The sequence below is a fragment of the Austrofundulus limnaeus genome, unplaced genomic scaffold (genome assembly GCF_001266775.1).
Source record: "Austrofundulus limnaeus strain Quisiro unplaced genomic scaffold, Austrofundulus_limnaeus-1.0 Scaffold1783, whole genome shotgun sequence".
NCBI classification, from domain to species: domain Eukaryota; kingdom Metazoa; phylum Chordata; class Actinopteri; order Cyprinodontiformes; family Rivulidae; genus Austrofundulus; species Austrofundulus limnaeus.
The window spans coordinates 7,625-17,486 of record NW_013954185.1 but is presented as its reverse complement, the minus strand read 5'-3'; positions in this window follow the sequence as shown (position 1 = coordinate 17,486).

The following is a 9,862-nucleotide window of genomic DNA, read 5'->3' as shown; positions in this document are numbered from 1 at the left end:
CCAGTAAGCCTTCTTAATGCAACAGCTGGGACTTTTTCTTTATCCCGTCCTTTTTAATGACATCTTCAAGGTGCTTCTATGTTATTTTTAACCCCACAGACGACATTAACGGTTCAAAGAAAGACAGAAAGAGAGTACAAAAAGGCACAAAAGCAACAAAGTTCGACTTCTTTGAAATTCATTCGAGCGTTCAAGCGTGCAACAACATTAAGATGAAGTGCTCTGCTGCCTGTGAGCTTTAGAAAGGGCTCCTCTGTTAAAACAAACACAAACAGAAGCCATRGAGGACTCCGCAGCCATGAAAATTACATAGGCTTTTATTTTATGAATTGTCTGCGAGCTTGTTCCTGCGCGAGTTCAAAGTCTTCATCCTGGAGGGAAGCAGGGGAGGAAGGAGGATGGAGGATTGTGGGTGGGTGGGGGTCTTTATGACATAAACGATCAGGAAGTACAACTCTAATTCTGGACAAGTTGAGATTTGGTTTACAACGCCAAGTGCAAATCTTGTAAATCCATATTTTATTAACAATAAAACCCATTAAACTTATCAAAAGCTTAAACTAAGAAACTGAATTGTTTTTTTTTTTGGGAAAAAAGATTTATTTTTAATTTGATGGCCACAACACATCTCACACTATGAAGCATCCTCTCTTTTTTAACAGTACTCTGTAACTCCGCAGTCCTGGAGCTTTTTTTATTTATTAATTTATTTATTTAATGTTTTRTTTGGATGGGATGGGAACATATGTTGTTCTGAAACCTGTACACATATTTATCTGCATTGAAGGTGCCAGATGTGTAAGCTGCTCATGGACACAAAAGCACCCCTATACCATCAGCGAAGCAGGCTTTTGAATTTTGCACTATAATAAATTGAACGGTCCTTTTACTCTTACACTGAGGACATGTTGTCCATCGTTTCCAAAGAGAAACTCAAATTTTGATTTGTCTGACCACAGAACAGTTCTCCAGCCAGAGACGACAACAGCGTTTCTGCTTCATTGCACGATAGAGCTTTAACCTGCATTCGTTGATGGCTCAGTGAACAGTATTTATAAAGAATGATTTGTGGAAATGTTTCTGTGTTTATATGGATGTCCTTAATGAAATCTGGATCATGGACGTCCAATAGTGACTTTCAGTCTTGTCCTTTGGGATCTTTCCAGATTCTTGCCATATTTTTAATATCATTTAATGTTTCTCAATTTCCCTTTGTGGAATTTGACCCACTATCTTTAGATTCCATTTTATTCTGCAGACCCTTTGCCAAGTTTTACTTGTAGAGATTCAGCGTCTTTAAAAAGGCTCTTTTTATACGCAGTTTTCCTGCTGACTTGTTGCAAAAATGTTTGTTATTCACATCACTTACTTTTACAGCACTTGGTAGCCACCATAAAATTTAAAATGGCCTTATTTTGTTTTTCTAAATACATATATTTAGACTTTTTTTTTTACTGGTTTTAGGCATGAAAAGATATGGGTTTATGATTCCTGCACTTGCTTCTGTTTTTATTTTTAYATTAACAGTTCCCAACTCATACAGAACTGGGTTAAATGTGGGAAAGTCTTGTGGGATTTGAATTCAATTMAAGTATGCAGCGACACACAAAGCTGCCTTTTGTCAAACTTTRTTCATCACAATTAAAGATTAAAACTCTGTGTGGTGTGGAGAGATGGGTTATTTAAGAGCAAAACTGTGTTGCTTTAGTCTGTTTGACAGCTTTACAAAAAAGTAGAAGAGAAAGCACAGTTTTATTCCTCTTTATTTTTTAAACAAAGTAGCTACATAATGGGGAAAGTCACAGGTTTCGCTGGTAATATAAATTAATTAGCCTACCTGGGAGGATCCATATGAGCGCCAGCATGACTCGAAGTGTCCTGTTTAGCTCCATGACGGAACATCCACCGGCTGCAGGCAGAAAACTCTCCTCGGAGCTTCAGCTTGTGGGCTTCAGGTGATTGTTATTACCTGTCCGGTAATGGAAGCAGYGGCTCGGCAGGTGAAGCTCCCGTTTCCCTCCCGCGTGCAGCCGCTGGAAGACATGGCAGCCTCCCTCCTTCACGGCTCAAAGAGACACAAAATTCAAAGTTTTTTCTTCTTCTTCTTTTTCTTACACTCCCTGCTGCTCTCGGTTYAGGTACGACCAGGTTTACCTCTGCCACTCCTCGGCTCTGGAGTCCGTGTGCTGCTTTCTGCTCGGAGTCAAGCTGGAGATTATTCGGGTACCTGAGCTGCTCGGCGTCGCCCCCTGCTGGTTCAAAAAATAATAATAATAAAGAAATTCCTTCACTTATTTAGCTCAGTGTCTCCCTTCTCAGTTATCCAAATTTCTATGGAGGTAAATTTGTGTTTTTTATTATTCAAACAAAAAGCATCTTCAATCAAAACGAGCTGAACAAATTTTCATGACAATACCCATAAAATGTGAATCCAAAAACGATTAAACTTTAGAGCAGGACTATTCAACTGTTGACCTGGGGACCACATCCAACCTAGGGGGCTTTAATCCAGCCAGCCAATGACTTATTTATTTATTTATTTATTTATTTATTTATTTATTTATTTATTTATTTATAGATAGATAGATAGATAGATAGATAGATAGATAAATAAAGTAATTAATTAATTAATTAATAAAAAAGTAGATATTGAGTTTTATTTGGCATTTTAAATGTATTTGGTTCCGAGGAACAGAATAAACTATTTTAAAAGGAAAAAGATCGGGGGCGGGGGCAGAGGTTAGAGAAGATGACCCTTGAGCAAGGCCCTTAAACCCTCCACCCCCCTTCACCTGCAGCCCCCTCCACGTGCACTCAAATGTGCAATAGGAAAAAAGCAGAGAATTAATTTCCCCACTGAGGGACAATATGTTAATAGATAACAAGACTATTCTTATTTGTTTTACATAATGCAGTGTTTCCCCTGCAGTTATTATGTAACRTTTTACATGAAAAGCATACATAAGCTCAGACGCGTTCTCCCTAAAGAGGTCAAATGTGAGCGCTGTCGCTCAGTCTAAATTAGTCATGACGTCTGGTATAAATGATTCTGCAGCTGAAATATATCAGGATGTCGACACATGTAAAGACAGGCTGCAGGCTTCTTGATAAAAATGAATACTGATGCTCACAATTTAAAGTTTATATTTCAATATTGACAACATTTTAAGTAATAAACTGTAAAAAAAAAAAAGGTTGTTATTTACAACACAAAGTAATGAAGCTCATTTGATTGTTGCGTTTCAGCACATTTCCTTATTTGGTTGATGAAGAATAAATTAATGAAATAGAGAAAAAAGAAAAGCTGCATTTCGAAGAAAACACTACTTTTACAAAACCAATTGAAAAAGTGTTGATTAATCTGTTGTTATGTTGACAAACAACATATTTAGAGGGAAAAAGAAGAACAAGTGTAGCTGTGAATCAAAGCTGTGTGACTTGACAAAGCTAAAAAAGCCAAATACTGACAGAAAGCAAACAGAAATAAGTGGCTAAAAATAAGCTAAAAAGCACTATGCTAACTAAAAGAAAAACAATTAATTGTCAAAACATTACCTAAAATAAGCAAAAGGCTAGTTGGAAGTTAATAGTAATAAAGCACTGACAAAAGAAAATAGCTAAATTCTAGATAAAGTTAAAGCTAGAACTAGAAGCTAAAAAGTAACTAAAATAGCTAAAGGCAAAAAAAAGCAAAAAGTAAGAGAAGACTAACTATCTAAAAGCAGCAAATGGTTAGAGCTAGAAGCTTCAAATACTAAAAGCTAAATATATAAATAATGTTATATATGCTGAAAGCAGCAGGAGGTTAGATAAAACTAAAAGTAGCAAAAGGCTAGCTAAAAGCTATAAGTAGCAGAAGTAAACATGGGTTTAATCTGAACGAAACAGAACATTAGCTAAAATTTAAAAGTTGCAAAAAGTAAAAGTAGCAAAGTCTGGTTAAAATAGTGAAAAAATATGTATTATGTTTGATGGAAAATTGAAAGTCTTTATGATGATTATTAAATGTTTTAACAGCGTTCATAATGTTCTGCCACAGTGTGGAGGGGTCAGGTGACCCMGTTGATTCCTCAGACCTGTATTTGCAGGGGCCCATAAATTTCCAGGTTTTCAGCCGTTTTTTTTTTTTACAATAAAAATCTGACTTTGACGTGGGCATTTCTGTGGAAGACAGGTGAAAAGTGTAAATGATGGATGAGTGTGCATCAGGAAATAGATATCACTGCCACGTGTGGAGAATTGATTGTCTCGGTGTGGAAAAAAGGCACAGATATAAAACTGCACAACTTGCACGGCTGGGCGTTTTCAGCCTCGTATTCCATTTTATTTATTAATTTTTTTATTTTAAATCATCCTCTTGAGGTCAAGTGCATTTCGAAAATCAGATTCAGCAAGGCTGTAACAGAATGTTTTCATGCTGCGCGCACAAAGATAAACTGCTGCAGACACACCGACAGGACAGGATGTGATGTTCGCTGGCATTCTGGAAAGCTTTCTGTGGATTTATTCAGTCCGCCTCTGATTTCTGTCACTCTCAGTGTCCGTCTGTCCGTCTGAGCAGGAACTCTCCCTCAGGTTTTTTTTCCTGAATACATTTATTGTTAAAAYCTGCTGCAGCCAGGAGATGGAAACCAGCTCAGCCTTGACTGTTTAACTCCAGATAGCAGAACAGTAACTCAGTGTCAGAGCACTTCCACTCATCTGGGCTTCTTCTGAAACAAGACRAGACAGAAAAAACAGACGGGAAGTTGCTTCCTGCGTACCTCTGATCATTTATTTGTGGGAGTTAGCAAAATATGTAGGTCCAATTCTAATGAAACACTCAGGAAGTAATCAGTGGATGTTCTTTTACAACTGATAAACATTTAGAGTCAGCACAGTTCAATATGGCCGCCACAGCTACTTGACCTTAGCAATCGGAAAATTAACAAAAACTAAGTTTACGTTGCAGATAATGAGCTGAAATTTGACATGGTAGCAGCTAAGTATCATCCGACTCTGAATTTTAGGCCAGTGGGGTCCAGTCCAGGTCCCTCGGGGGCCAGCATCCTGCAGGTTTTAGTTGTTTTGCTGCTTCTCTGCAAGTCTTTAAGTTCTGCTGAAGCTCATTAATCACTCTTTTAATCAAATCAGGTGTCAAAACAGAGGAGCATGTAAAACATTCAGGGTAGTGAGCCTTGAGGATTAGGCACCTTTAGGCAATGAAGTTGTAAAATGTCAGTATCTGTGTTTTTCATCCTTTATGTGACATAAAAAAGGAAATAACAAAAGAAATAAAGAAGTATTCAGTTTTGTGCATAATAGTAAAACCATAAGTCCCAGCCTCATCAGGTAAATGCTTCACAGTAAATCACCAAACCCTCGTCACATTGTTCATGTTTGTTAATATCTTTAATGTTACTATTGTCATAGCTATTTGTGTGAAATTAATTTGAACTGCACAGTATTACCAAATCAAACTGTTTTAAATTTGTTTTCTATTCTCATCAATCATAAAGGTATGAAGAAAAGGATTTAGAGACATCTAGTGGTAAAGATGCAGATTTTTTTAAACTAACCCAATCTCGCAGGCCCAGACACAGGCCACAGCTTCACAGAGAAAACCAAAAACAGATTATTTCTCTTCATTGAACAATAATTTAGAGTAAAAGCATTCAGTGATCATCAAATTTCACTGTAAAAAAACAATAAAGCTAAATTTGCAAACAGCTGATCTCCCCCCCAACCCCACTTTTATTTTTCTGATTCAATATATTTGTGTTTCAGGTGAGTCATTATCAATAACAAACAGCAGATTTACTGCGTAAATAATGAAAAGAGTCTTTCACATTATTACTGTTCAAAGCTATTGGAGGAACTACCTGATGCATCTCAGTAATCCAGGTAAAAAATCAAAAAGAAAAAAATTGTATAGGTCTTCTGGACGGGTTCTTCTCTAATGAAACGTTTCGTCTCTCTTCCAAGAGACTTCTTCAGTCTGAGAGTTTCAGGCAAAATTATGGCTTTTAAGCACTGCCTCCATGTGACTGATACTCACATCACATGGCTATCATTGACACCTAATTAACACTTATTGTTAACAGGGGATGGAGTGATACTGGCAATAGCAGCAGACAGGAAACACAGACAGGACTCCATGCAACCTTCAGGTGAAAATGAAGACCCCAAACCCAGACCCAAACCAGTGGTTATTCCGTATGTTGCRGGTGTTTCTGAGAAACTGAGACGTTTATTTTCTAAACATGATGTCCCAGTGGCTTTCAAACCCCAAAACACATTACRGCAAAGGCTGGTTCACCCCAAAGATCCGGTGCCCCGGCACAAACAGAGCAATGTTGTATATGCTGTTAAGTGCCAGGAGGACTGCGACCAGTTATACATCGAGGAAACAAAGCAACCACTGTTCAAAAGAATGTCCCAACACAGACGAGCTACATCTAATGGCCAGAACTCTGCAGTTTTCACTCATTTACAGGCCAGCGGTCACTCTTTCAGAGATGAGGATGTTCTCATTCTTGATAGAGAGGAACGWTGGTTTGAGAGAGGAGTAAAAGAAGCCATTTTTGTGAAGAAAGACCGTCCATCATGAAACAGAGGTGGAGGCCTCCGTTTTCAGTTGTCCCCCTCCTACAGTGCTGCTATTGCCAGTATCACTCCACCCCCTGTTAACAATGAGTGTTAATTAGGTGTCAACAATAGCCATGTGATGTGAGTATCAGTCACATGGAGGCAGGGCTTAAAAGCCTGAATTTTGCCTGAAACTCTCAGACTGAAGAAGTCTCTTGGAGGAGAGACGAAACGTTTCATTAGAGAAGAACCCGTCCAGAGGACCTATACAGTTTTTTTCCAATTGGAGGAACATTTTTGTGAAGCTATTAGTTTTTTTAAAGTGTTGACATTTGTTTTAAGATGACAGCAGTCCACTTTGGTCTTCAGACAAGCCATTAGCTCAGCAGTAAAGTTAGAACTAAACTCTGCTTTTTTTCAAACTCTCCACTGAACCTAACCTTGGATTTGAGCTGAACTTTGACATAAAATAAAAACAAAGTGAGATCAATTTTACAGCAAAGATCATCAATCCTAAAAAAAAAAAAAAACAAAAAAAGAAAACATGAGCTAGAGAAAAAGATCATTAAAGAACTAAACTCAGGAGAAACTAAAAAACACAGAAACCATGAAAAATAAAATTTAAAACCCCTCAGAAATCATGAACAATAACAGCTGTTTAAATGTTTGTGAACCTGAATCGTTATCAGTCCATTAATCAGCTTTAAACTTTATTTTAAGAAGCACAACCTCTATTTTCCTGCAACCTGACCCTGTGTGAACTCATGTTATCATACCTACTGTGGTTGCTGATAGAAAAAAAAGCTGCTTTTTAAATCACTGACCTCGCTGCCATTTGAATTCACAAACAGCTCTTTGAGGCCTGTGACATTTTAATGAATAGCATTAAGAACCACCTGCATGTTTCTGCGAAACATTGACTTCCGTGACCTTTTTAATAAATCATATCTTACAGTGAATATACAGCAGCTGTTCAGACTGTATTTCATCAGCACCTGCAAACTCGACACAGCTGACAAACAGAAGTGGGCGAGCAAAACTGCTGCAGAGCCATTTCTGGTGCCTCCCATTTGCATAAACAAATAAAAGGAGAGAACTGGAATGAAGTTTTAATTTTTCCTGCATATCTCTCTGGTGTCACTCACTCCTGCTGGATTAATCCTGCTCTCTAACGCAGGAGCCATCTTCTTTTTCTCATAATGCGCCGCGAACAGCTTGAAGCTGACAGGAGTTTGATGAATGCTTACAGGGAAATTGGAGCTATTAGTTTGCTTCAGACATTTGACTGCTTCAGTTCTACATGAAAGATGAAAAAGTCACACTGACATGCTCATATTGTACAGCATGGACACCCGAAGCTGTGACAGTCTGAATCTGTGCGTGTTGTGTGTGTGTGTAAGAGAGGCAGGATGTCGTCCACAGTTGGTGAAGTGAGCCACCATTTATCACTCTCAGCTGTCGTTACGAGGGGAAATTAGATTCAAACGAGAATAAAGAATGAGAGGATGACCTCATCGGAGCAGGTGACAAAGATGGTTGGATTTTTCAGGAGATAACTCAATTCCTCCGTTTTCATCCTCCTAAAGGGTTTAGTGCAAAACTATTTTTCAGGCCTTTGTGAAAAGGTTATGAACAGTTAATATCTTACCTGGTGAAGATACTGTAGCTCTTTGAACAATCTCAKTTTGGGAAGAAATTCATTTTGACCAAATTAACCAGATGAAAGTAGATTTTTGTTGTTAAAACAACTGGCCTGAGAACATCCTGGAATCCTTCCAGAAGAGCAGGGAGAGGTGGCTGACGAAAGAGAGCTCTGGGCCTTTCTGCGCTTCATGAACTTTGTCCCTGGATGGATGGATGGATGGATGGATGGATGGATGGATGGATGGATGGATGGATGGATGGTGTAATTATTTGCTCAACTTTTGTCGTTTTGAGTGCTCCCTACAAACAAACCAACTCAACTTTAAACGTCTGCCTTCTGTGTTCTGATTATATTTAGCAACTGCCGTTTCTTTTTTTAAAGCAAGCATTTTCTAAATATTAATGCTTTGCTGTAACGTGTTTCCTTCAGACCCCACTGAGCGTGTGCAAATTCCTTATTTCGTCTCCAAACAATCAGACTTTATTTTCTTTGCCTCTTTGCTTCACGTCGGCTCAGATTCTCTTTTTATGCTCTCTCTGTGACGCCGAGCCGGAGAGCGGGTTTAGCACAACACAGTTCCTAAAATACAACAAAAAAAACTGTTGCATGAAGCAGAACCCAGGTCTGGTTAGGAACCACAAAGGGGAATTTGTGTAGTGGTTGATTGAACGTCACTAAAGAAAAAAATTAAATAAAAAAATGATGAGACTGTACAAATCTGATAAACCTTCAAAAATACTTTTACTTTATGAATCTGGTGATATCTACAAATCCTCTCTGGTCATTTTGTGGGGTTTTATTTCCCTTTTCTCCAACACTAAGTTTCATTTTAAAGCTGATTTTCTTCTTCCACATCTTGTTTGCTGTTTCTAACCATTTCAGCCGGTGGCTCATGCAGCTTTAAAGCACTTTGATCCCTTTTTCCTGCTTTGTTGGCATCAGTCAGCTTCATTTTCAGCTCCTCGGTGTTGATGCCCAGTGAGCAATCTGCAAGGTGTGGGAACGTCATCGACAAAGAGCTTATAATGATTACTGCCAAACCTCTTACGTCCTACTGAGTCTTTTAAAATGTAATGAATTTATTCGACAAACTAATGGCTTTCACACTACACACACAATAATTACTGTTTACTCATTTGTGCTTTACTTTGTGAGATGAAAAAAAGAAGATTTTCATTTACTTTGCCTGTAAAATAACAGAACGTGCAATCTATTCCGGATGTTTAAATATGRTAGCACAGGTGTTCAAATTGTGAGGATGGGTGTAAGGATGGAGTGCAGTTTGGGTTTGAGTGGTTTKCAAACATTTGAGCTGCAAAATGTAGCAAGAGTAAATAAGTAGAAAGAGCAGACAGCAATGTGTCTGTGAGTTTTCAYGTTGTTAGAAAAGTTTCATTTCATTGATTTGTTTAAAAGGGCAGATCACATTTATCAACACTGAAAATAATATAAGTGCGCCAGAGTTAGCACAATGGCTAATTTTCATTCAGATGATGCTAACTGGTTGCGTAGATGTAGTTARAAATGTCAGCTATTTTTGAAGAGTTTCATTAAAATCTGTGCAGTGATTTGTGAAATAAACAAGAGTTGATGCAAAGAGTTAATGTCCAAGTTTTAGGCAAAAGCATTCAGATTATGTGACTATAAAAT